This window comes from Hibiscus syriacus, unplaced genomic scaffold, assembly GCF_006381635.1.
Source record: "Hibiscus syriacus cultivar Baekdansim isolate YM2019G1 unplaced genomic scaffold, ASM638163v2 tig00110429_pilon, whole genome shotgun sequence".
In the NCBI taxonomy this organism is placed as follows: domain Eukaryota; kingdom Viridiplantae; phylum Streptophyta; class Magnoliopsida; order Malvales; family Malvaceae; genus Hibiscus; species Hibiscus syriacus.
In genome coordinates, this window is record NW_024062733.1 from 9,784,622 (window position 1) to 9,812,611 (window position 27,990).

The window sequence follows — 27,990 nt, forward strand, 5'->3', positions numbered from 1 at the left end:
TACCTATTCTCAAAATGAAGGTGTTAGGTAATCTACTTTGCTTCATTTCGCCTGCGGCAATCCTAACCGCTTCTGAGTGAAACTCAAGTAAATGTCAATGCATCTTGCATGTTTTAAACATTATTACTGTCGACTATGACACTTGGAATTTTACCTTAAATGTTCATGTAAGTAATTGCATGTACTAAGCTATGCTCGACTCATAAATCCATCTTTCCAAATGCCATTTCATTTATTCATACCTACTCACAAGCAGGCAGGAAGCTGCTGGTGCTTTGTGGAATTTTTCATTTGATGACAAAAATCGAGAAGCAATTGCGGCAGCTGGTGGTGTTGAGACACTGGTATGATGAATTGCATGTCAAACTTTGATCATTTCATATTTGCAAATTTCAAGTAAACTATTATTCTATTTTGTTTTACATATTGCATCAATTATTAAATTATTCAAGTATTCTGTGCCTGTTAAAAGTTATTAAATGGTTTTGACCATGCAAATTTCTAGTTTGCAGTTAATACTTTGTTCTAACAATATGATGTTGACAAGATTGTCAATTTGCCTTTCTTTCTCCTCTTTATATTTTCTTAGATTATTGTAGAATTCATGACTTGAATCAATTAAAATAGACTCAATATGCATGATTTCAACATAAAAAAGGTAATAATTAATATGCAAGCAGCAGTTCAAGAGACTATATTATGATAATCGTTCTTTTCTTTATAATGAGTGGCAGCATTGCTGCATTATCTATGGCGATATAGGTAATTTTGTTGATATTGAGAAGCTTCATAGGCGTGTCTGATGATAAAAAATGGAGGAAATGAAGGTGCTAAAGATAATTTTGTTCGATATCGAGAAGCTTTTAGGTTAATGTTCTCTGCCTTGATGATTCTATTAGCAACACCATCTATAAAAACTCCAAATATTAATAAATTATGATTCCACTTCTTGAACTGATAACCCTCACCTAGGTTGTGGTTTTGCACAATATATGTATTTTCGGCTATCAGCTCTTGCAGGTTGTTGAAACTTTTTTTTGGTTTGCATCATTAGGTTGCCCTCGCTCAATCTAGCTCGAGTGCTTCCCGAGGTCTTCAAGAAAGATCCTATTTTCTGCAAGTTCTCATGGATGGACAACCAGACAGCGTCTAAAATGAAGCAAAAATAATATTTAAGCTTTGATAAAAAGTGGTATTGACTGGTAGGAGAATGCTTCAAAAATTTACTTTTGAGATCTTATTTTTGGCTTAACTATTTACAGGATAGACGCATCTGGAAGTTCAAAGACTCTGACACGGATGGGTGGGAGATCGCCTTAAAGCATGTGAAGGCTTTGTAAACTCATTCTACGATCCACAATCCTTTCATACTGCAGCTTCATCATTGGTCCCCACTGCTTTGGCACAGATATCAGAAGCCATAAGATACAAGAAGCAGGACACTAAGATGCACATTCATCTCTCCCTTTTTTTCTCTCTCAATAGTCAACTAGATCCAACCCCATAGGAAGGGCAGTGGATCTCACTAGGAAATTGCTGAAGGGAGGCTAGCCTATGGACTTTATAAATTACCCTAAGATGTTAGACTTTGTTGATGTGAGACTTATGTTGCCCATTGTGCATTCTTGAAACACCAATATTTGTACCAGTAACTAATAAGAACAAACTGGACTTTGTTGTCAAAGTTAATGCTTGCACTTGATTAGTAAGTGACTCAAACACCATTCCAGCCCTTCTGTAGGTGAGATCAACTGTTTTGAACGTTGTTCTGTCATTTTTGTATGAAATTCAGTATGTCTACTCAGAACATTTTGTAGGAAATGCCTTCACAAGTCTGTTTGTAGGAATCAAATCAGGCTTTAATTATTGGCTTGAGAAGACAAATTAATGGGTAAAAAGTATATGACGATGAAAATGCTGCCAATCTTACACCAAGGTTGTATTGATCCTCCTCAATGGCATGCTGCAGTATGCTTGCAAATACCAAAGAACACTTTGAGGAGTTCATGCCTATTTTGTTTTGATTTGGGTGTTAGGGTCGGATACACATATGTAACCCACATAGGTATATCCTTTTTTTTCAGTTTTTCCATGTATGTGGAGATTTCTTGAAGGGTCATATCCCCTACTGATGTCCAAATATATGTCAGAAAAGGGTGTTGGACACTATACTTCAAAAAAAAGCAAGATAAGTTCCCAGTAATATTTTTCGGCAGTGAATTTACGGTCAATTGTTGAAGCTTTGTAAATTTTATCATCCATTCCGCATGCATCTTTATAAATACAAGATTTTCCATTTGCATAAAAAGTTGTTAGTGCTATGTTATATGTTTTCTGCAAGATAGTTGCACTACTTACCTCCCCTCTCTGGAAATGAAATTTTCACAAGTTTCATGTTCATAGCTTACCTTCTTGATTCATCTGTGTATTCTAAAACTGTTCTATTATTTATTTATTTATTTATTTTACGTTAACTCCAGTGGAGCCGAGATTGTCAGATTTCTCAGAATGTTAAGGGACCCTTCTTCTATACTAAAGTCCTGTTCTGCATTTGCTCTTTTGCAGGAAAGTACCTATTCTTATCTTATCAATTAAGAAATATATTGTTTTATTCTCATTTTACAATACATTTGCAGTTTACGTTGCCTGGAGGACGGCATACAATGCACCTTCTAGCCTCCTTCAAAATGCAGGTGCACCGAGGTCTTACGTGGTGTCGCTGCTGCATCAACAACCCCTATTCAAGCCAAAATATATGCAAAAATCGTGCTTCGGACCTTGAGCGCCACCATGAACTCAAGTTAGTTGTGAGGATAGTTCTTCTTAAACTCTCCATGGTGATTGTCATCCTCGTAAAAAGCACAATCTACTTTGAATTGAAGCAGGCTCTCTCTTTGTCTTTCCTAAACCAAAACCGCTCCCTTTGGCTCAAAAGTGTACACCTTGCCTTGTCTGGCCTCGTGGATTACTTGTGGTAAGGAAATGAAAGAGGGCATGCATGCTCATGAAGATCATAAACTAATGTTTGTGAGGTTTAGCTGAATAGAAAGGATTTTCTTTCTTTTTGTTTATTTTGCCTATCATCACAAAAAATAATAATAATAATAATAATAATAGGGGAAGGGGAAAATAAGAATAATCCTATTACAAGAGATCAATCCTTTTACCATATATACGCATAGTTTGCGGTGATTTTTCATTAGTATCTGATCGAGCAATCGATTTTGCTTTTCCAGTTTGCTTCATTATGGTGTAATAGATTTATCCAATATTGGGGGTCATTTCCGGTTTAATAAATTCGGATTATTAAATTTCTTAATCAAATTGAATTTATAGAATTCAGAACATAACATGCACTACAGCAAAATAGGAATTTTGCGGCGTTTTTTTACCTATAGCGGCGTTTTTAAACGCCGCTAAAAACACATGCGGCGTTATAAAAAACGCCGCAAAAAGCGCCGCTGAAAATAGCGCCGCTAAAGTTAGCGGCGTTTTTTTAAAAAAACGCCGCAATAGGTTACAACATATAGCGGCGTTTTGTTCAACAAACGCCGCAATAGGAGTTGTTATTTAGCGGCGTTTGTCAGAAAAACGCCGCAATAGGTGTTGATGTTTAGCGGCGTTTTTTATAAAAACGCCGCAGTAGGTTTTGAGATGTAGCGGTGTTTTACTTAAAAACGCCGCTAGGTTACAACATATAGCGGCGTTTTGTTCAACAAAGCCGCAATAGGAGTTGTTATTTAGCGGCGTTTGTCAGAAAAACGCCGCAATAGGTGTTGATGTTTAGCGGCGTTTTTTATAAAAACGCCGCAGTAGGTTTTGAGATGTAGCGGTGTTTTACTTAAAAACGCCGCAATAGGTTTTGATATTTTGCGACGTTTTTCCCAAAAACGCCGCAGTAGGTTATGTTTTTTAGCGGCATTTTCCCCACAAATGTCGTAGTAGGTTTTCAGATTTAGCGACGTTTTTGTCGGAAACGACGCAATAAGGGTTGAGAATTTGCGGCGTTTCTAGTATAAAAACGCCCCTAAATGCGTGGTATATTGCGGCATTTTTAGTATACAAACACCGCTAAATGTTTGGTATATTGCGGCGTTTGTAAATTAAAAACGCCGCTAAATGTATGATATAATGCGACATTTTTTTTACAAACGCCGCTAAATAACATAGGATTTATCAATTCTAAAAATAGTGCTTGATTACCCCAAATCTGTTTTTTCAACCTGTTCCATTATCCAACAAACAAAACAACAATAACATTAAACTCTATATCCATAACAAACAACATCAAATCCAATATAATAAATATAAATTTTCATTAACATAATATAAGTTCAGTTAAACAAGTTTCAGTAACATTAATAGAATGTTGCTTCTCATTGAGTCGTTTTTCAAATTCTTCACATCTCTGCTGATATGTTGCTTCTCTCTCTGTGCTGCCGCTGCTTCTTTCTCTGCTTCCGCTGCTGCTCTCTCTGCTTATCTTGCTTCATTTTCCGCTTTCAATGTCATCATCATTAACAAGACCTTGACTCGAAGCAGTAGCATGATGCTCCACCTTTTTCTCTCTCAATTTTTCCTAATAATAAAGTGAATAATTAATTGAAATAAAGAATGTCATGATACAAATATAAATAAAGTCAGGTAAATAATAAACAAACAAAAAAAATAAAAAAACGAATTAATTAATGAATATAATGAAAGACAACATGTTAAAGGATATAACATTATAAATAAATAAATAAATAAATGAAGATATAAAATCGTACAAAAGTCTTATGTAATGTCAGTTGTCATAAATATCTTCATCAACGTCCTCCCGAACCCATTGAAATTGTGTTGTATTAGTGATAGTTTCATCTAAGTTTTGTGGTAGTAGAGGTAAACATTCTGATCTTGTTTTAATGTCATCTCTGCTTCCATCCCCGATGTCTATCAAGTCTCTAGGAGTATTTCGAAGCACAACATACCAACCGTCATCCATTGGATCGTGACAATAAAATACTTGTTTCACTTGAGAAGAAAATACATATGGTTCATCCATCAAACGTTGACCCGTGTGAATTAATCGAGAGAAATTCACCATTGTAAACCCGAATTTATCTCTTTTTATACATCTGTTTACATCAACCCAGTCAGACCGAAACAGCACAACCTTTCGTTTTCCATAATAATCTAACTCAATAATGTCCGTAAGATTTCCATAATAATCGACCTCTCCCTCATGCAGATTATTGTCCCTTACAGTAGCATAACTTGTAGTTGACGAAGTAAGTACGACTCCACAATTTTGTGTCCTCCTTAATCTTTCACGAGATTTCATGTGGAACCTCAACCCATTAATGAGGAAGGCATTATATCTTTTAACTACTCTATTCGGACCTTGAGAAAGCCATTTTAACTTCATCACTAACTTCTCTCCCACTCCAAACCTATTACACATGAATGGTGAATTAATTTGCAGTGATGTACTTATAAAAAGAAAGACATATAATTGATAAGTGTTCCGTAAGATTTAGTTTCTTACCGTCTGGCCTAACCATTCATGAAACGTTTCTGTGAATAACTTATGTAGTTGTCGCTGATTTAATGATCGGGAGCGTGCTCGAGATCTCAATACTTCTTTAAACTCACTGTAAAGAATATTATGTTGTTAAAAATTGATAAATATAAAAGATAAAGAGATTTCATTAGGATTGGGTCCGAAAGACTTACGTGCGAAAGGGATCTATTGAATCGTGATGGAAAAGAACATATCAGTGTGCTTGTACCCAAGACGTGTCATCTAAGTGTGCAATTTCAACTTTCCCTAATGGTTGACCATAACTTTCAAACAAATAATGTTGAGGTAAGTCATCAGTACTTAACACATCATTTCGATTTGGTCTATTCCATCTTGTTTCAACATCTTCCAAATATCTAGAGCAAAATGTCATGCATTCCTCTGCCAAATACCCTTCAGCAATTGATCCTTCCGGATAACGCTTATTACGACAATAAGACTTCAACTTGCCCAAGAACCTACACACAAAACAACATACTACGTAAATACATTTGAGTGAGAGGTATAATCAGTAGTAATTTGAAACGTGTAATTTGATTAACACCTCTCTATAGGGTACATCCATCGATAGAAAACTGGACCACCAACTCTTACTTCATGAGGAAGATGAATTAGCAGATGCACCATAATTGTGAAGAATGAAGGCAGAAATATCTTCTCCAAATTGCATAAAGTCAAGGCGACTCGATCTTGTAGTTTATCAAGTTCTTCAACCATTAGAACTTTCTCACAGATGGCTTTCATCATATTAGAAAGTTCAATGATACAAGACGTCACCTTACTCGACATGCAACTGCGAACAGCTACTGGCAGTAAATCTTGCATTAATATGTGATAATCATGTGACTTTAAAACATAAAGTCTTCGATCTTTAACACTGACACATCGAGAAATGTTTGATGCATACCCATCTGGGACCTTAATATCCTTCAACGCCGTGCAAAACACTTCTTTTTCTTTCTTCGAAAGAGAAAAAATAGAAGGCGACAATAAATTTCTTCCATTTAGACGTAATTACGGATGAAGATCATGTCGAATTCCCATGTCCACTAAGTCAAGTCGACTCTTAAAGATTATCTTTAGATTTTCTGTAATCATTCAGAATGGTCCCGATAATATTCTCACAAACATTCTTCTCAATATGCATTACATCAAGATTATGTCTCAAAATCTGTTTTTTCCAATAAGGCAACTCGAAGAATATACTCCTCTTTTTCCACAAGTTTACCTCATTTGGATCATCCTCTTCATCAGACTCATCATCAGTTTGTTCGTCAACTTCAACCTCTTCATTGACCTGCTTTGCCTTTTTCTTTGATCGTGTACTACTTGGTTGATTCATCTTTCCATAAGTAAAATTGATATTTTTCAACATTCTGAATACTTGAGAACCGGTTGTTTGGTCAGGAGCATTTCGAAACTCTTCATCACCATCAAACATATTCTTTTGACTTCTAAATCTATGATTATCAGGTAACCACCGACGATGTCCCATATAAGAGAACTTCTTTCCATTAAACAACCACTTCGAACATGTTTGTAGAGCACAACAAGGACAAGCGTAACGACCTTTGGTACTCCAACCAGATAAATTTGCATACGCAGGAAAATCATTAATTGTTCATAATAAAGTCACGCGTAAATTAAAGTTCTCCTTCGTCAACACATCGTACGTTTCGACCCCTTCCCATAACTGTTTCAACTCTGTAATTAGCGGCTGCATATAAATATCAATCAATATCATTTCCGGGGCCTTTCTCGCCGGGGATTATCATGGATAAGATGAAAGATGATTGTTTCATGCAAATCCAAGGAGGCAGATTGTATGGAACAAGTACAACAGGCCAAGTACTATACGAAGTACTCATGATTTTGAATGGATTAAACCCATCAGTTGCAAGACCGAGCCTGACATTTCGAGGATCTCTTGCAAAACTTGGATACTTATTGTCAAATGACTTCCAAGCTAAAGAATCCGCAGGATGCCGTAATAATCCATCATCGGTTTTGCTATCATGATGCCACCTCATAGACTCAGCAGTCTTGGAGGACATAAACAATCTTTGTAGCCTAGGTACGAGAGGAAAATATCGGAGAATCTTGACCGGTTTCTTTCTTGATGGTACTTGAGCTTCATCCTCAGTAACATTTTCTGGCTCCCTACTTATCCATCGAGATTTTCCGCATACATGACAAGACTCCTGATTTTTTCGATCACCCCAATACAACATACAATCATTCGGACAACTATGAATTTTGTCATATCCAAGACCCAAATATTTTATCATTTTCTTCATATCTTTACATGATTGAGGGATTTTTTGCAAAAGGAAACACTTCTCCTAGTAACTCCAACAATTGCGTAAAGGAGTTCCCAGTCCACCCTCCCAGGCATTTTAAGTGGAAAAGACGAATGCAGAAAGAAAGATTTGAAAACTTTGATCCGTCATAAAGTTGTTCATTCATTTCATTCAGCAACTTGTAAAACTTTGTCGCTTCTCCATTTGGCTCTTCATCACATCCAATTCTTCCCATCTCAGTGGAATCATTAACATAATTCTGGCAATAATTTTCTGTAACATACGACTGACTATTGTGCATATTAAATGCATCTCGTAACATCCCTTCCATGTCATCTTCTCGAAAAGTTGGATTGTGAGAAGGAGCATGATAAGTCGAATAACTCGTAGAAGCAGATCTATCTGATACAAACTCTCCATGAAAGATCCATTTTCTATACCCCCGAACAAATCCATTAACAACTAGATGCTCGTACACAACTTCACGAATGTGCCAGTTAATGTTAACACATTTCTTACAAGGGAAAAGAATCATATTCTCTTGGCTTGCATTCAGAAAAGCTAAATTTAGAAAGTTTTCGACTCCATTTCGATATTCGACGCTGACCCTTGAGAAATCCATCCAAGTCTTATCCATTTCTTATTTCTGGAGTTTCAATTTCAAATGTTAATACACCAATATTTTAGATAAATTTAGAACCTAAACAGAAGTAATACTGAATACTTCTTGATAATTACAGTAATATAATGAACGTATAGGAAAAAGTACTGTGGAAGTTTACGTCTTTTGCAAGTTTCTTCCATGAAAGTTTTTTTTCTTTAAAAAAAATTATAAGTAAAAGTGTACAGCTGATTAGGCAACTTTCAGAGGCTAAATGCGCACGGAAAGGGGCAATTAAATTATTTAAATACAATTTTTAAATAGTACTGATTGAAGATATAATAATGTATAATCATTCAATCAATTCATATTCATATTCATATAAATATGTGTTATCAAAGATGATTGTTTACGACATTTCTTTAAAGGTGTAAAATAACAAATTTTTGAATATATATATATATATCTTAACTAGTATTCTTAATTAAAAAGTGTCATCAGAAATGAAATCTGAATATCTTTCGGACCCCAACTATTCATGGTCACCCTTAAACCGTAATAAGTGGAGCACTCACTAGAATCTTGTGCATAGGAAGTATAAGACACATTAACAAATGCAAATCAAACATCAGTACAAGACTAACATTAACAAATTTAAAATAAAACAAGACTTCTAAAAGCAGACACATTCAAACAAGATCTAAACGTCGAAATATTCATTTATGTTCAAAATGTGCATGCTTAATCTTGCATAAAGAAGAACTTATAAATTGGTCTTAGTGGTAAAACATGATATTATTCTTTCTAGAGATTATAGGTTTGAATAACTGCGTTTGTAATGTGTGTGATTAATAAGTTAAGAAAATTCTGGACATATAATATCTTATAATTATATCAGATTATTTTATAAAAAAAATAACCCCTGTTTTTTTATTATATCTCTTTTAATCATTGAAATTTTATTTATGTACCCAACTAATGCAAATCTTTGTATATTTATGTACCCAACTAATGGTAATTGTAAAGTTATGGTTGTAATCAAAGTACCAAAAAAAAAGACAAACTATTGTCCCTAATTTTTCCCATCTTTAAACGAGTGCCATCAACATTCATTTTGAATATTGAACGCAAATGTATGTATTAAACTACTTATTAATTAGCTTAATCGATCATCACTAAACCAGTGCCATCATAGTTAATTGGTGTCTGGGAAAGTAGATGTATGTATGAAACTATTTTTATTAAGCAAAATGGGGTTGGCGATGGCAAAAGAGATGACAGACATACAAAAGTATTCCTAATTTTTATCAAGTTAAAGTAGTAAATGCGCATTGGGTTCATTGTAGATCGATTTGCAGAAATCTGGACATGTTTTCTTTTGGCTTAAGTACTGAAAATTAGTCTCTTAAGTCTTACTAATTACTGAGACTTAAGACAAAAAATACAAGCAAGGCATCTAAACTTCTAGTTTCAAAATTTACCTATACAAGTCCCCGCACAATTTCCTTTTTCATCAAGACTATAGATGCTATGGTCAAGGAATTCACATAGCACTAATATTATTATATCGTGTTCTGTAATCCATGAACGATACTAAGAGAAGTGAGCATGAAAAATGAAGTAAATCATTGCTTGGTTAATTTTTGAAAAGACAATATGATGTCATTGAAGAGCAAGTCTTTTGTTTGGTTCTCTATTTGAAAAGAAAATAAGAATGACATGGAGTTAAATAAAGGTGAAAGACAATATGATGTCATTGAATTGTGCAGATTTATTACTTTCTAATTTTTGCAAGAGCTTATGTCTCCTATCATGGCGCTGTCACTTCATTACTTATCATTTTTTACACCCCGAGATGAAATCGTTGAACTCTTTAACACCCCGACCCTCTCTTAACCAATGCTCCATGACCTCTGATATTCCAGTCCAAACAAATCATTTTACAAAACTCAACGCATCATAACGGGAGTTTACTTTGAATCTAGCAAAAACCGAAACCTCTCTTAACCAAACTACACTCAATGAAGTTACCCGACATGGGATTTGGACTAAATTAATCAACAAAGCTTGCCAAGAGTTCCTAAACTATAGAAATAAATGCAAGATAAGAGACCATTTATGTATAATTTACTTCAACTCATGATGAATGTCATTACCACAAGACAAACAAGTATGGATGCGAATGTATCATACAAGCTCAAAATGTCAGCAGGTTATTCAACCTGAAGCAAATACTTCGAGTTAGCAAATCACTTCAATATCATAACTAAAATTCTTGCATACCAAATCATACATACATTGGTCATGTACTTCCAATTAAAACCAGATTCTAATCATTAGCATGTTTAAACCAGCTTTTTTAGCAATGAAGCTAATGTCATGCGTAATACAGAGCTCATAAGCATAAAAGCACTTAAAAACATTAGAGAAATGCAGATTTATTTGATCAGAACCCTATTTAATGCTAGCATAACCAGGCAGAAGTGATAAACTTACTTCATCAAACATTTATCGAACACCTTTTTTGATATTCCGTTAAATTTCTTCGAAATTTCTTGGATTTGATTTCCTAATTCATATTCAATAACTGTCTAAAACAACATTCCCTTAATTATGAAACATCATTCGTGTTCAGTAAAAAACATTTCGTGTTCAGTAAAAAACTAATTGCTCGTTAAGTTTGTTAAATTAACTCCACTCGAGCATGAGGAAACAAATCCAACCAGGAAAAGAAACTAGAACCCTATGAAGCTTCCAATAGACTAAGAGAACAAAAATTGAACAAAGTTTACTAACCTTTGAACAGAACTAAGATCTGAAGGCCTGCCAAAAATTGAGTCACCAATGAGCTTTGCCAAATCTGGATTCCCTCGTTGAAAACTTCCGTTGGAGGTTTAACGACAAGATCCCTATCTGAAATTTGAGGAGGAATGACCTGCAATGGTTGGTCTTCTCCAACCGCAAACAAATGCCTCTAACTCAGTTTCCCTGACCCAGCACCGACTTCCAAAGAACGAGAATCAAAATGGGAAAAGGAAATCTAGAAAGAAAAATAAACAAGTGATAGATCAACTAACCGTTTGTTCACAAAATTATAAATTCGTAATGAACAGATATGGAGAATCAAAATGAAGAGAAGCTGTTGTATATACTAATCGTTTGTTCTCGCACTGCTAATTCGAGGAAGAATATTTGGGGATAAAACAAATAAGGGGTTCGGGCTGCACAATTGGGGATATCTGATAAATTAAAGGACAATTGCGGCTTTTATATTAAAAACGCCGCAAAGGAACTACTCTATTGCTGCGTTTTTTACGAAAACGCCACTAAGGAACTATTCTATTGCAGCGTTTTAGGAACAAACGTCACTATATGTGTAATATATTGCGGCGTTTGTGGTCAAAACGCCGCCAATTTACCATTCTATTGCGGCGTTTTGGCTCAATCGCCGCAAAATTCATACTCTATTGCGGCGTTTGTGGTAAAAACGCTGCCAGTTTACCACTCTATTGCGGCGTTTTGGCTAAATCGCCGCAAAATTTATAATCTATTGCAGCGTTTGTGATATAAACGCCACTAATTTAGCACCCTATTGCGGCGTTGTTCTAAAAACGCCACTATATGTCAACTCTATTGCAGCGTTTTTACTACAAACGCCGCTAAAGTATCAATTTGTGCCGCTACGATTGTAAACGCTGCTATATGTTTAACTTTTGTGGCGTTTTCTCTCCAAACGCCGCTAAAAACACCGCTACATATCAATTTTGCTGTAGTGATGTGACCCACATATCCCATTTCATTTTAGTAGGAAACACTTTGAAGCAATAACATGGTAGATGATGATTCTCTCAAGATATATACTCTACTAATAGAATAGAATTTCGTATTTCGAGATATCATTATCTTGATCAATACAAAACTAACATGATAGTTCATAAACTTACATGGTAATCTACAATTTTGATGTGACAGTTCACGATACTGTTGTGGTAATACTCGATAGACGATGATGTGATAGATAGACTTAATTGATTATTAAAAAGTTTGAGGACTTATTTCATTTAAAAAAAATAAAAATTTATTTAGATTAAAAATATAAAAGATAAAAAATTATTAAGATACTCAATACATTAAATATAAAAATACTACAAAATTAAATTATTAAAAAATTAATTTAAGGACTACATTGAGATTAAAAAAGATTTAGGGACCATATTGGTTTTTTATAAAAGTTTGAGGGTTTCAAATATTATTAAATCAAAAAATTATTTTTAGAATGATTTAAACTTGTGTAAGTTAAGTTAAAAAATCTAAATATCATGTTTCTTTATTTTTCAAATTTCCAAAACAATTTCAATGAAAATACTGAAACATCATTTTTATGTTTTCATATTTTCACTTATTTTTTTTCATTTTTCAAAAATCATTTTCTAATTTTACGACCAAACAGTTTTTTTCAATGTTTTCTATTTTCTAAGAAAATGAAAATGAAAATAGCCAATATTTTATAAAATCAAACAGACCCGTTTTCTACTTTTAATTAACATAAAATAAAATATGTTTATTACTTTCAATCAAATTAGATTTCCTACTTTCTCTATTTTTTTTTAATTTTACATCTTCATTAATATGAGTTAGATCAAATTCAGGATGAATCTAGAGTACACATCGCACACCGAAACAACCACTAATATGACACACCGATGAATACCACTAATTAAATTATTCTTATTAAATAAATATGAAAAAAATATAATGACCTTTATTATTATTTAATTTAAATTTTAGTAGGAATATAATTAAATTATATTTTTTATAATTATTTTAGAAAATTTTATTTATTTAGGATTGGAGCATTTAATTTATTTAAGTTTGCAAAAGCTTTCCAGTAGTAACCATAAAAAACAATCGTTGACAACTCTATTTATCGTTAAAAAAATATGTTCTTCAATATACATTGTCGCTGCCAAGAGGAAACTGGGATAAATAGGAAGGGAGAGATTAATTTTGCATGCTTTACGGATGGTGTAACACACCGAAAAATCCCCAATTTAAAACCTTAGTAATTGAGAAATTTGGATCCAAAATTCCTAAATTGAAACCAGTGACCAAACTGTAAATTGGTAAAGATTGAAGCTGTAATTACAAAAGCCTAGAGAAAATTATGACTTACCTTCAAATTAGCGCAATTTTATTTGATATCAAACTCTCCCCTTCCCCGTTTATAACTCAGCGTAGCCCTCCCCTTTTATTTTTAAAACCCTAGCAGCAATCCCATCTCCCTTTAAGCCACCGCCGCTCACTCCTCCATTACCCTTCACGCCATCTGACCGGTCAGGTAAGCTCGTCGACCATCTCCTTTAACTCCGTTCCTGCTGCCGTCGACCCGAAGTCACGTTCGCTCGAAACCAGCGAGCTTTGCTCGTGAATGCGCCGTCGTCGCGGCCTGCTTTGACCGTCTGTGGCCATGGCGTGACCGGAAGTGACGTGGGGAAAGTCTATCTGGTCGGAAATTCGTTGGGCAGACCCTCGTCAGCCTTATTTTCTTTATATACTTTCGCCGTTTGGCAGCTAAAAGGCCTTGGTGGCCGACCGTTTAAGGCCACGGCGAGCGTGGACGTGAGTTCACCGTCCCTTGGGGCTTCTGTCGGTACACCCTTGTCGCCGGTAGTCCCACTTTTTTTATACTGGCAGCATCCGTAATCGAGCGAAACTCCATTGTCGGTTCACCGATTCAAACAAGAAAAAAATATTTCCGTCACCGTAAAAATTATTATTTAAGTTCTGAAATTCGTCATTGGAATATGAAATTATGCATTGTGATTTTTGCAGGAAGTTCTGATCCGAGAATCGAGTTACTGCCTTCGTCACTGTTACCTGCTAACATCGAACCGACTCGAGCTGCTTGAGTTACCTGTGAGTGTGAATTTATTATTTTAGTTTGTTAGCCTTATTGGGAAGTTTAAAATAATTTATTAATTGTTAAATATTGTTGTAGGCACTAATTCAGATCGATTGGTCGACCGAGGAAAGTGTTATCACCGTCCTTAGCTATTTATCGAGGTGTATCTCTATCGGTGCTACATATGTTTGATTTGTTTGTATGTTTACTTGGTTATTTGATAATAACTTGAAAATATGTTTAAATATGGAATTAGTTGTGTTTATTTTGATTAAGAAAGAATAAGTTATGTGATGCAAGATGTAATGTTAGAAATGTGGATTATGTGATGTGCGTGCAAATATGTGATTGCATGAAAATAATGGAAAACTGATTATATGCTTTGGAAACTAATCATGTGATACCTCTTAATCGAATCAGACTTTGGATTTTACGTCATTTTGCATGTCATGTTGGGATGTATTCTGATAGGGGATGTTCAATGCATTAACTCGATGGGGTTAGTGTTACTTATTTTCGGATTCAATGTTAAGTTTTTAACGGAGGGGGTACTAAAATGAAACAAAAATCAAACTTTTAGGTATGATTTTGAAACTGAATTGAAAGTTTAGATACTAAAACCAACCAAAACTAATAGTTTAGGTACTAAATCCGTAGTTTATCCTAAAATTATATATAAGCCCTTTTTCTAATTTTCTTTAAAACCTATTGTCTCGTATTTTTCTCTTCTGACCCAAACCCTATGGTAAATTTTTTAAACCTATTCACTCGTCGTCTTCTCTTTTCTTCTCTTCTGACCCAAGCTTAACTTGAAGATTGATTTCTACTTTGGGTCATAAGATTTTGATTTATATTCAATGTGCATCTAAATTGCTCTGCTATATTTGATTTTCTGTTTTCGGTCCTACTGGTTTACTTTGTCGAGAAGGACTGTGTATTTAAAGCTCTCGATTTATCTATTTTTCTATTACACTTCTATTTGAGACCGTTATTGAAGGTATGTTTATATGTAATTCTTATGATGGATTAAGAAGATATTGAGGGAATGTTTGTTATGATGGGTGCATGTCAAGATTAAGAAAATATTGAGGTTATTTCATTAGTCATTTAAATCGTAATTACCTTTGGAAATAGTAGTGAATCTTCGGTTGATAAATGAGTTGGAAAAAGAGCTCAAGGTATTAGGTGAAGACCATTGGGGATATTTGATTTCTGCCTCTGTTTGTGCATTGCTCAGCTATATTTGTTTTTCTGTTTTTTGATGATTTTGTTTGTTACTCTGTCTCCCTTTGTTTATTTTGCTTTTTTGAGAAGATATATATTATTTGAAAAGCTATAGGTTTAGTTATTTTTGGTTTAGGGATTAGGCCTTTGGGTTTGAGAGAATTAAAAAAAATCATTTTAACGTTTCATATTCCCCTTTTCCTTCTTCTCCACCAGTTGTTTGGCGTTTAATTTGGATTCAATTGAAGAGGAGATATGGGTAAAGTGAAAGGGAAGCATAGGTTAGATATCTACTATAAGTTAGCCAAAGAACACGGCTACCATTCCAGAGCATCATGGAAGTTAGTACAACTGGATGACAATTTCAGATTTCTAAAATCAGCGCATGTTGTCCTCGACCTTTGTGTTGCCCCCAATGGTTGGATGCAAGTGATCGTGCAGTATACACCCATCGACAACCTTGTACTCGGTCTTGATCTTGTTCTCATTGCTTCTATACGAGGTGTCATCACTCTCCAACAAGACATAACCAAATCCGATTGCAAGTCCAAGGTTAAACGAGTCATGGAAGAGCACAGGGTTATGGCTTTTGATGTCGTTTTGCATGATGGATCCCCTAATGTTGGTGGTGCTTGGGCTCAAGAAAAAATGAGCCAAAATACTTTGGTTATTGATTCTGTTAAGCTGGCTACCTAGTTTTTGGCCCCTAAAGGCACCTTTGTCACCAAGGTTTTTAGGTCCCAAGATTACAGTTTCGTTCTATATTGTCTCAAGCAGGTGATAAACAAAACCATAAGATATATATCTATGTGAAGTTGTGTTTTTTCCTTTGACACACATGTTTGGTTTGGTCTGTAGCTGTTTGAGGAGGTTAAAGTTTGGAAACCACATGCTAGTCGCCCAGAATCAGCTGAGAGTTATGTTTTGGGGATAAGGTATAAAGCCCCGTCAAAGATTGATCCACACCTTCTTGATTTCAAACATCTATTTCAGGGATTGATAGAACCACAAAAGAAGGTTTTTAATTTCATTTTAGGTTTCAAAATCTCTTAACTGACTACTTTTGTTCTCCTATTGATTGCATCTCTGCTCATTATTGTTCTTTCTACCACATACTCTATGTAGGTGATTAATGTACTTAGGGTCACAAAACAGAAGATACACTGTGATGGGTAAGCTTTCCCTTTATCATACAGCAATGTTACTGCTTTGTTGATAATGATTGAACATTTTTATTGAATTGATTCCTCTGCTATATGGTTTTAAGGTTTATGTTATGCTTTTTTTCTAAGTACATGCCAATTTCAGTTATGAAGACGGGGAGACAATATCAAAGAAGATGTCTACTGCTGCTGATTTCATTTGGTCTGATTCTCCTCTCGAAATCCTAGGTTCAATTACTACCATAACCTTTGGGGATCCAGCTTCATTGCCTATTAAGGATCACAGTTCTACCACAGAAAAGGTGATTATCTTTTACAGTATTGCTAATCATTACCTTCGTTAATACTTGTCATTACTTACTTTGTTGCTGTATTGATAGGTCAAAGCTCTTTGTGATGATTTGCGAGTTCTACGAAAGTAGAATTTCAAGCATCTTTTGAAGTAAGAAACATAATCCTTTTCAGATTTTCCCTTTTGAGTTTTTTAGTCTAAACAATTTGTGGTAATATGAAAATATGTGAAAGTTAAGCTATAATCAGTGCATTGGGTCCTTGATCTTTTGAGAGGAGCTTGATTTGAATTCCTATTGTTCATCAGATGAAAATATGTTAGATTTATGTGCATGAATGTGATGTGTATTGATTACCTTGATTTAGGTGGTGGATGCAATTGATAAAAGCTCTGTCTCCTTCAGAAAAGACTACTTCTCCAACTCCTACCACTGCTAAAGATGATGATAAAGGGGATGAGGAGAACGAAGATGATAAATTACTCAATGAGATGGAGGAGCTCACATATGCCATTGAGCGTAAGAAGAAAAGAGAAAAAAAGCTTCTTGCAAAAAGACGAGCAAAGGTTTATTGCCTTATTAAGAAAAATCTGATCCCTATGTTTATGTCTTACTGCATGTTACCATGCAACAAATCATGAATGGAACAAATTTTGTGATTGTACCAATGATTATGTATCTAAAATATAGTGATTAAATGATGCCTGGTAATCTTTTTGAAGGAATTACGCTTCCATCTTTTCGCGGTGATAGATATTTATGGTGTTCCACTTTGTTGTAGGATGTTTCGATGCGCACTCGCTTATTTGTTGATTTGGTACCTTGTTATTTTGCAGGACAAATCACGGAAGGCAAAAGGAATGCAAATTGATGCCCTGGAAGATGGTTACGTTGATCATGAGTTGTTCTCTCTTTCTTCCATTAAGGTTTGTTTTACCAAGGCTGTGAACTGGATAACTCCAATAATGTTTGTAACTAGTAAAAATACAATTTATTACTGCAAGTATAAAAGACCAAAACCGACACTCATCACAAGGCTGCAGTTATGTCATTTGAACCAGGGGCATAGTTGATGTTTAACCTTATTGATTATTAATCTACTGTTTCTGAACTGAGAAGTTTTATTCTTAACATCGTTTCGGTTTACTTGCACTTTGTTATTGGAAACAATGCTCTGGCATGTGTTACTGTGCAAAACTAAATTGTTGCTTACAGTTGTGGTTCTTTGATATTTCCTGAAATGTTACTTAGATTGTCTTTTAAGCTTTATACTTTGGTAGAAACATTCATTGATGTCAGTCAATTACCATCTTTAGGGTAAGAAAGATCTTGCGACAGTTGATTCCACCGAGTATGATGGTGGCAACGTTGATCTGAGGGGTAGCGAAGATGAAAAAAATCGAGAAGAAAGCACCGAGGATGAGTCACCCAGTGATATCGATTCTGATGAAGAACGCAGAAGGTTAGTATCTGCTTCTCATGACTGATATATATAATTTCTAACATTCTCTGTTTGTTAACCTTGTAATTTTAATGATAGATATGATGAAAAAATAGAAGAGATCCTTGATCACGCGTATGAAGAGTATGTGTCAAAAAAGGATGGAAGTACGAAGCAGAGGAAGCGTGCAAAAGAAGCCTATGACAAGTTAGAGGTATGAAGCTCTTAAAGTGTGTATTAGAATTTAGAACTAAAAAAATATTTGATCTTTTGTAGCAACTTTAACTAATAAGTGTTAACAGTCTCCTCTTTTCTACATCAAGTACTACTTCCCTATGCTTCTCTTTTGTTAATAGAAATCCTGTTTTCGCAGTGCTAGTATCATTCCCTTATTTATTTATGCTTTAAATAGATAATGACGAATAGTTGTTTATTGTTTATTGAATTTCCGTTCATGGCTGTTCAGGGTGGTTATGGTGATATTATTTTTTCTGATCATGATTCGGATATAGAAGAGGTTGATCCTGAAGCAAATCCTCTTATGATACCGTAGATGACGGGGAAGGACCAACTCAGGAGGAGATTACAGACAGGTGGTTCAGTCAGGATATTTTTGCTGAAGTCGTATAGCAAGGGGATTTAGGGAAGTATGACAGTGATGATGAAATGGAGACTGATAAACGAAAGGAAAGGGAAGCTATTCCAGAGAGGTCCAAAGTAAAGAAAAAACAGGATGAAAGACTCGATATTCCGAATAAGGCCGAGGAAAAGAAAGCAAACAATGCTGCAGGCCCCAAAAGCACCAAACTCCTAGCTTCCAAGACACAAGATGATTTTGAGATTGTCCTGGCTCCAGCTACTGATTCCAGTGATGACTCATCCTCAGATGACTCGGAAGATGATGACGTTGAGACGAAAACTGAGATATTAGCTTGTGCTAAGAAGATGCTTAGGAAAATGCGAAGGGATCAAATTCTCGACGATGCGTACGGTAAATATATGTTTCATGATGATGGTCTACCCAAGTGGTTCTTAGATGAGGAAAAGAGGCATTGTCAACCAATTAAGCTTGTTACAAAGGAAGAAATTGCTGCAATGCGAGCACAATTCAAAGAGATAAATGCTCGACCGGTTAAGAAAGTTGCAGAGGCTAAGGCTCGAAACAAGCGGATTGCAATGAAAAAGCTAGACAAGTTCCGCCAGAAAGCAAACTGTTGCAGAAGACAGCTATCAAATATAGCAAAATCACAACTTATAATTTGAGAAAATAAAAATGAAGATAAAAGAGACATAAAATTTACGTGGAAAACCCCTAAATAATATAGGGTAAAAACCACGGGCAACGGTAGAAGAATTTCACTATGAGAAAATAGGAATTACAACTTCTCTCGATCTACCAAGGAGAAAACAATGATAATTCTCTCTTGATAAAAAGGAGAAAACAACTCTCAAGAAACTCTATGAATTCTCTAGTATTGGAAGAAAGCTATAATGCTTTGGGACGGTTTTGAAGCTAAATAGGTTGGGGTATTTATAGTTGAAGCTTAAGGACTAATCTTGTAAATACCCTAAAATTAAAGTGACTAAATTGGGTATTTTACCCTTTATTATTTCAACAATTTGGTACCTAACTTGGACCAATTTTCAACCGCCCAAAGCAGCCCCATATGCTGCTAGCCGCCCATTCTTTGACATTTCAACAATTTCACACTTAAAGATTTGATTGGAACAATCATATCTTCACACCATTCTTTCTACCTTGTACCATCATGTTGCTTATGTCTTTGACAGGCCACAAGAGGATCGACACCAGGTAAATTTATTAGCATTGATTGCCTTCGTCATGAAATCTTCTATGTTGTCTTTGGTATGGATCTTCTGCATAACTACTGTCCCTTCTTCCACCTTTTCACAAATAAAATGGTATTGAACTCGTATGTGCTTTGTCCTTGAATGAAATGCTGGATTCCTTGCTAGATGCAAGGCGCTTTGACTGTCACAAAATAAAGACACATACTCTTGATTGTGCCCAAGCTCCTCCAATAGCATCTTCAACCAAATTGCTTCTTTACTAGCTTGTGTAGCTGCTACATATTCTGTCTCTGTTGTGGATGTAGCCACAACTGACTGCAATTTTGAAACCCAACTTACAGCTCCACCAGCAACTTTGAACACATATCCTGTAGTAGATTTGCTTTTATCCAAATCCCCTGCATAGTCAGAATCTACATACCCATTGATTAGTAAGTTTGATCCTCCGTAACATAATGCAACATTTAAGGTCCCTTTTATGTATCTCAGGATACTCTTTACTATATTCCAATGCTCTTTGCCTGGATTCGACATGTACCGACTAACCACTCCCACTGCTTGTGCAATGTCTGGTCTTGTGTATATCATCGCGAACATTAAACTTCCCACTGCTGATGCATACGATACTCGAGACATCTTCATCCTCTCTTCTTCATTGCTAGGACTCATACTGGAGGATAATTTGAAGTTAATAGGAAGAGGGGTAGAAATTGGCTTACAATCTTGCATGTTGAATCGTGACAAGATCTTCTTCAAGTAATTATTTTATAAAAGCCAAATCTTCCTATTACTTCTGTCTCAGTGAATTTGCATCCCTAGAATCTTGTTTATTGATCCCAAGTCCTTCATTTCAAATTCCCTAGCCAGTTGTGCCTTTAATTCTTTAATATGATCTTTGTTGGGTCCTGCAACCAACATGTCATCCACATACAACAGCAATATAACAAAATCGTTATCACCAGACCTCTTGAAGTAAGCATAAGGGTCTACATTAAGTATGTTGTATCTAAGGCACATAATGAAGGAATCAAATCTCTTATACCAACACCTTGGCGCCTGCTTTAGACCGTACAGAGATTTGTTCAACCTGCAAACCAAGTTATTCTTTTCTTTTTCTTCAAAACCTTCAGGCTGGAGCATGTAAATCTCTTCTTCAAGATTTCCATGAAGAAAAGTTGTTTTAACATCTAGTTGCTCTAGATGTAAGTTCAATGTAGCACATATTTCCAAAACTACTCGAACTGTTGTTAGTCGAACCACAGGAGAAAAGATTTCATTAAAATCAATACCTTTTTTTAGCATATTCTTTTACCACCAGTCTTGCACGATACCTTTCAACTTGATCGTCACCATTTCGCTTGATTTTGAAGACACATTTGTTACCAATTGGCTTCCTTCCTTGTGGTAGTGGCACAAGGTCCCATGTATTATTTTTATGAAGGGCTTCAATTTCTTCTTGCATCGTCATCATCCATAGTGAAGCATCTGAGCTGTTTATTGCCTCCTGGTATGTTGATGGCTCACCGTCTTCTGTTAAAAGGCAGTATGCAATATTTCCTTCTATAACATAATATGAGTTCCAATTGGGACGTCTTCTCACACGATCTGATTGACGAGTTGTTGGAGCTTCAAAACTCTCTGGTTCTTATTCATCATGTGTTGGTTCTGCTTAAGAAGAATCTCCTTGTTCAACCTTCTTTTCCACATATATCTGTGTAGTCTCTGACTTTTCAGCGCTATCATCTTCTTCTTTTCTTTGTAGCTTATATTCTAAAAAGATAACATCCCTGCTAATGATCACTTTGTGGGCAGTGGGATCCCACAAGCGATACCCCTTTACTCCATCAGCATACCCCAAGAATTTGCATTTCCTGAATTTTGGATCCAGTTTTGAAATTTCTTGGGAGTTTTACATCACGTACACAATACTTCCAAATACATGGAGGTTTGAATAATCAGCTGGTTTACCAGTCCACATCTTCATTGGTATCTTCAGCTCTATTGTAGTTGATGGAGCTCGATTCACCAAATAGTAGGCGGTATTGACTGCTTCTGCCCAGAATGATTTTTCTAGGCCTGCATCCCTCAACATTGCTCTTGTTCTTTCTAACAAGTTTCTGTTCATCCGCTCTGCCACTCCATTTTGTTGAGGAGTTTTCGCCACTGTGAACTGTCTTTTAATGCCTTCTTTCCTGCAAAAGTCATCAAATTCTTCACTTGTGTATTCTCCTCCATTATCTATTCTGAAACACTTGATCTTATTTCCATAATCAAGTTCCACCCGCGCTTTGAAGTTTTTGAAAGTTGAAAACACATCTGACTTCTTCTTAATAGCATACACCCAACATCTCCTGTAGTAGTCATCAATAAATGAGACAATGTATTTTGCCCCACCTAGGGATGTAACTGGTGCTTGCCATACGTCAGAATGAACCAATTCTAGAACACTTTTGCCTCTAGAATTTGACGTGTTGAATTTCAACCGGTGCTGCTTACTTGTTATGCAATGCTCACACAAAGAAAGTGATACATTTGTTAAGCCTGGAAGTACCTTTTGCTCCACAAGGACTTTCATTCCTTGTTCTGACATGTGTCCAAGTTTCTGATGCCATAACATTGCAGAATCTAAACTACATGAGGCAACAGAGGCTTCTTCTTCTAGCAAAAGTCTCTCCCTTCAACATGTACAAGTTTGCTGCTATCTTTTCGCCTTTCAACACTACAAGCGCTCCACGGAACACCTTCATGATTCCTTTCCATGTTTCAATCTTGCTTGCATTATTATCCAACAATCTGTAGGATAATAAATTTTTCTTCAGGCCTTTCACATGCCGCATATCTCGAACAACTTTAATTGTTCCATCATACATCTTTAATTTGATGGTTCCAACGCCAACGATCTCTAAGGCATGATCATTGCAACTATACACAGATCCTCCTGAGACAGGTTCATAATGATGGAACCATTCTTTTCTTGAGGTCATGTGATATGTTGCTCCCGAATCAATGAGTCATATATCTGTAAATCTTTTTCTGCCTTCCACGGTGGTTGACGCTTCACAGCATAGACCATCTCCATCATCTGAAGTGTTTGCGATATTGCCTTGTGGATTGGAGTTTTTATTTAGACTCCAACAATCTTTCTTCAAGTGACGCTTCTTTCCACAGTTGTAGCACTTTAAATTCTTCTTGCTTCTCGACTTCGATCTACCATGTTTATGACTACTACTTTGGCCACATTCTGTTGATATCCCTCTCATCGTTGTCAACGCTTCTGCTTGTTGCAGATTTACTTGTCTATCTTCCTTGTTCTTGCGCCGATTTTCTTCTTGTAGAATAGCAGCTGCAACGCCATCGAAGACTAGACTGGTGACAATATTGTTTGTCAAGTTGATGATGAGTTGATCATACAAATCCGGTAGACTTTGAAGTAGAATTTCAGCACGTTCTTATTCTCCTATTGTACAGCTTAAGGATATAAGCTGAGAAAATAAAGTGTTCAATGTGTTTAAGTGCTCCGTCACTGAAGTAGATTTTGGCATACGGAGAGTGTACAATTTCCTCTTAAGGAAAATTTTATTGTGCAACGATGTGGCCTCGTACAATTTGGTGAGATGATCTCATATCTCCTTAGTTGTCTTCTTCTCCTCGATGCTTAACAATACTTCATCTGCTAATGCTAGATGAAAGTTTTTCATAGCATTCCCGTCCATTTCGATCCATTTGTTGTCATCTATGAAATCTACCGGCCTTTCACTGATAGCTGCTAGACAACCGTCTTTCCTCAGGATGGCCTTCATTTTTAATTTCCACAATGAGAAATTTCTCCCATTGAATTTTTCAATATCAAATTTCGTTGACATATCTTCTATTTCGAATAGCTCCCACTATTTCACTATCATGAATAGTTCTCTAGAACCTTCAAAGAATGGGTAATACCTTCTTACTTTCTTATGTTGGAGGATCTACCTTTTGGTGGCAACCACAAAGATAATAAGCAGATATTACACACTCAAATCTAGCTCGGATACCAATTGTTGCGGAAGACGGCTATCGAATAGAGCAAAATCACAACTGATAATTTGAGAAAATAAAAATAAAGATAAAAGAGACACAAAATTTACGTGGAAAACCCCTAAATAATATAGGGTAAAAACAACAGGTAACAGTAGAAGAATTTCACTATGAGAAAATAGGAATTACAACTTCTCTCGATCTACCAAGGAGAAAACAATGATAATTCTCTCTTGATAAAAAGGAGAAAACAACTCTCAAGAAACTCTATAAATTCTCTAGTATTGGAAGAAAGCTAGAATGCTTTGGGATGGTTTTGAAGCTAAATGGGTTGGGGTATTTATAGTTGAAGCTTAAGGACTAATCTTGTAAATACCCTAAATTTAAAGTGACTAAATTAGGTATTTTACCCTTTATTATTTCTACAATTTGGTGCCTAACTTGGACCAATTTTCAACCGCCCAAAGCAGCCCCATATGCTGCCAGCCACCCATGCTTTGACATTTCAACACAAACATCATATCAGACCAACCGACATCTCCGAGCGGTCAAAAGGGAAGCAAATCAAACAACTTTACAATAAGGCTACGCCCAAAAAGCCCCAGAATGAATACGTGGTCGCGAGGAAAGGGGTTCAAGTTATGGCCGACAAGGGGAAAGTCCTTATTGATCATCGGATGAAAAATGATGCCTGGGCACGGGGAACTGGAAAACTAGGAAAAGGCGGTTCGAAGAAGGGAAAGAACGGAAGAGCGCGGAAAGGTAAAGGATCTGTCAAGGCTTCAGGGGGCAAGGGAAACAAAGGAGCGCGCATGCATGACTGACTGAAGCAACTTAAGTTTTGAAAGGCACAATTTTTGGATGAAATTAAACAATTTATACAAATGTTAGGACTGTTTTGTTTCTTTTGTTACAGTTGATTCATTAAAATTAAGTACAATGGCCTAGTGTTGTGGAATCAAATACTTTCATAGTAGCTTAAAGAGCTCCAATACTTTAATTTGTACCGAACATTACTTTATTAAATTGTACCTTACATAGATGTTCGATAGATGCTCGATAATCAAATGAATCTTGATTATATTCGAAGTTAACTTGGGATGGATGCTCGGTAGTCAAATGAATCTCGACTATATTCTATGTTAACTCGAGTTAAACAATTAAGTTGGGGGATAGAGTTTCACACTAAGGTGTTTAAATGCTCACTAACAGAAGTGAATTTCAAGTGCGGATAGAGTTGTTCCCATCAACGCTGAATATATGAAAGTCATCTCCATATTCTCCGGATATGAACTCTCTGCAAATTCCAAAATTGACAAATTTAGTACACTTTCAAACAAGAACCAATCTACCACTAAAACGAATCCAAGTAAAAGCTATAACAAGTAATAGTTCTCGATAATCTTTTTCAATAATGGTGCATTGCGCGTACCTTTGATTCTCTGAAGAATCTCCCCTTCTTGTACATAAATCTTCTCAAGTTTTTTTACCCATTTTATCCTCCCACATTTCTAACAGCTGATTCATGGAGCATGCATTCCCCGGGGGTCTCAGATACAAAGTCTAGTGTTCGAGGATCGTCTATGGCACTGATGGTGCATGCTGCAATGTAGACATCCTTTACAACTATATCCTTGACAGAATTCGCCAAAGACTCGATGGATGGTCTGCAAAAACTCTTTCTTTCTCCGGACGGGTCACTCTTGCAAAATCAGTTCTTCTTTGTATTCCCTCCTTCATTATGCAAACTTGCAAATTGCCGACATCTCTCTGTAATGAGATCGAGCGAATGGTCAGGTGCTTTATTTGGGGCTCCCCCTCTTGGACTAATCCCATCCCTCTAGATAAATGGGAATACCTCTATCAACCTCTCCATACAGGCGGTCTGAGCCTTTGTCGAATAAATTTTCAGAACATTGCTCTCCTCTTCAAAATTTGCAATGATCTCATTCTCTCCCCCTCGGTTTCCTGGATCTTCCTCATGCGAGAGAAATATAAGATCACTGAACTATGCCCTTTTTCGATCTATCGTTCCACTTGTTCTAATTTGTGGCGTAGTTTGGCAAACGTATAGCGTTCTTTCTACACCAATTTGGCTTGGTCAGTGGGTGACGGACGCTCTATTAATTTTTTGACTGATAATTGGGTTCCCCCGATTGGCTCACTCCTCAACGTTGCAAAGACTAACATTTCGATGGATGTTTAGTTAACTGTCTCTGATGTGTCTTCAGATGGTTGCTGGGATTGGGATCTTTTGAACACTTTCTTGGACCCGGTATCTATTCATCGTATGAGAAATATTATTGCTTTATCTTTTATGGTTGGTTCGGATATTGTTTATTGGCCAGTTTCACCAAAGAGGATTTTCATTGTTTCAAGTGCTTATAAATCCTTATGCTCATCTTCTTGGGCCGCTACGAATCCTTGCTAGTCTGTAATTTGGCGTTTACATATTCCGGAATGAATTAGGAGTTTTTTTATGGCTCGCCATGAGAAATAGAATGCTCACCAACTCTAACTGATGCCGATGAGGTCTGGGAAATGATTCCTCTTGTTGTTTGTGTCGAGCTGAGAATGAAACTTTGCTCCATATCCTTTGAGATTGCATCACCGCTCGGAGCATTTGGCAGAGACTCCTCCAAGCTCATCCTTTTCCCTCTTTCTTCGATTTCGATCGTGAAGCTTGGCTCATGGAAAATCTCAGTTCTTCTTTCCGATGTGCCGCATCCAATGGCCCTTGGTGCGTTCTTTTCACCTCATTGGTCTGGTAGATTTGGAAGGCTCAAAATCTTCTCGTTTTTCAAGATGCCTCTCATTGTTCGGAAGCTATACTTCAAGTCAACATATCCTGGAGCAAACTTTACGATGATTGTGTGCCCATTCGGAGTTCACACAGACTGCCCCCTGGATTTGGGGTGGGTCGCTCTTAATAACGATGGGGCTGTGTCGCCCCAAACTGGTTTAAGTTTGATTGGGGGTATCTTCAGAGATCATTCGAGGAATTGTTTAGGTGTTTTTCACAAATCGCTAGGGACATCAACAATTCTTGAAGCATAATTATGGGGCATATATGAAGGGCTCCGTTCAGCTTGGAAATTTGGTTTTGAAAGAGTAATTATTCAAAGCGATTGTGAGGATGCCATCCAACTTCTTTCACGGCTGTCAGCTTCGAGTCCGTTTGCTGCTGTTGGAGCTATCACTCGCCTTCTTGACCAAGCTTGGGTTGTTATTTTTCGGAAAATCTATAGATAAACAAATATGGTTGTTGATTTTCTAGCTAAGTTCGATGACCTTCCCTCAGATGAAACTGTCAAAGTCGACCCTCTTCCAGATCGTCTGCTTTCAATTCTTCTTAGAGACTCACACGGCCGCCTTACTCTCGTATAGTTTCGTGATGTATTGGCTCCCATTCAAAAATAATAATAATAATAATAATAATAATAATAATATGTGGTCCCATACCCTTTCATTCATGTGAACCTTCATTTCTTTTCACTTTAATTTTGGTATGATGTATAATAGTTATTACTATTATTAATTATATTTAAAAAATATAATATCTTTAGTTAACTACTGAATTAATTGTGTTATATGTCCCCAAAATATTATTTTTATTTTAAATTAATCTCTAAATTTTTAAATATTTTAATTCATCCTTAAACTCGTAAATTATATTTACA

General features: G+C 36.0%; 1 pseudogene; it reads left to right on the plus strand.

The window, feature by feature from the left end:
• The first annotated feature begins 15,845 nt into the window (after positions 1–15,845).
• LOC120124819 lies at positions 15,846–25,150 on the plus strand (annotated as a pseudogene).
• Positions 25,151–27,990: the final 2,840 nt, after the last annotated feature.